Source organism: Morone saxatilis, unplaced genomic scaffold, assembly GCF_004916995.1.
Source record: "Morone saxatilis isolate NCDOM2014 unplaced genomic scaffold, NCSU_SB_2.0 Contig2, whole genome shotgun sequence".
NCBI lineage: Eukaryota > Metazoa > Chordata > Actinopteri > Moronidae > Morone > Morone saxatilis.
In genome coordinates this window covers 26,556,602-26,557,341 of record NW_023339762.1, presented here as the reverse complement: position 1 = coordinate 26,557,341, position 740 = coordinate 26,556,602, and positions in this window count along the sequence as shown.

Here is a 740-nt window from a genome sequence, read left to right as displayed (position 1 = left end):
AAAGAGAGAGATACCATTGTTATGAACTGCAGTTCGACTGTTGCAATCATCCTGGGCAATCAGCCAAAATGACATGACGCTAAACTGACCGCTGGACAATAAATTACAATCATACTTTGCATAGGATTTTTGTTTTTCTAGTTTGTTTTACTTTTCACACTAAGAGGGAATATTGTACATTTAACTCCACTAGTCTGTCTCACACCAACAGACTGTGATACACTGTGTGTTCTGACCCCTTTCTATCAGAAACAGCATTAACTGTTCAGCAGTTTGGAGCTACAGCGCTCGTCTGTTGGATCAGACCACACAGGCCAGCCTTTCACATCCCCACCTGCATCAATGAGCCATGACCCTGTCTCCGCTTCTGTTCGTTCCTTGGACATTTTTTGAAGGTACTGACTCTGCAGACTGCAGACCCCAAAAAACAAGAGCTGCTGGTTGGAAGATCTCTGACCAGTCGTTGTACAAGTGGCTCAGATCCTCAAGTGCCCATGTTTTTCCTGCTTCTAATCAGTGTTATTATTCACTGGCAGTGCTCACAGTGTTGAGTGCTTATGTCAATTGAAAATCCTAAAAGAACATATTTGGCAAACTCTTGAACAAATAAAGATTTAATATAACAAGAGATTGGAGAATGTTTGGTTTAAACACTCACAAGATAGTTGTTATCATTTTGCATCTGTTGTTTACTGTGGACCTTCATACAAGAGTTCTCCCTCGTCTCTCAGTCATTTCTC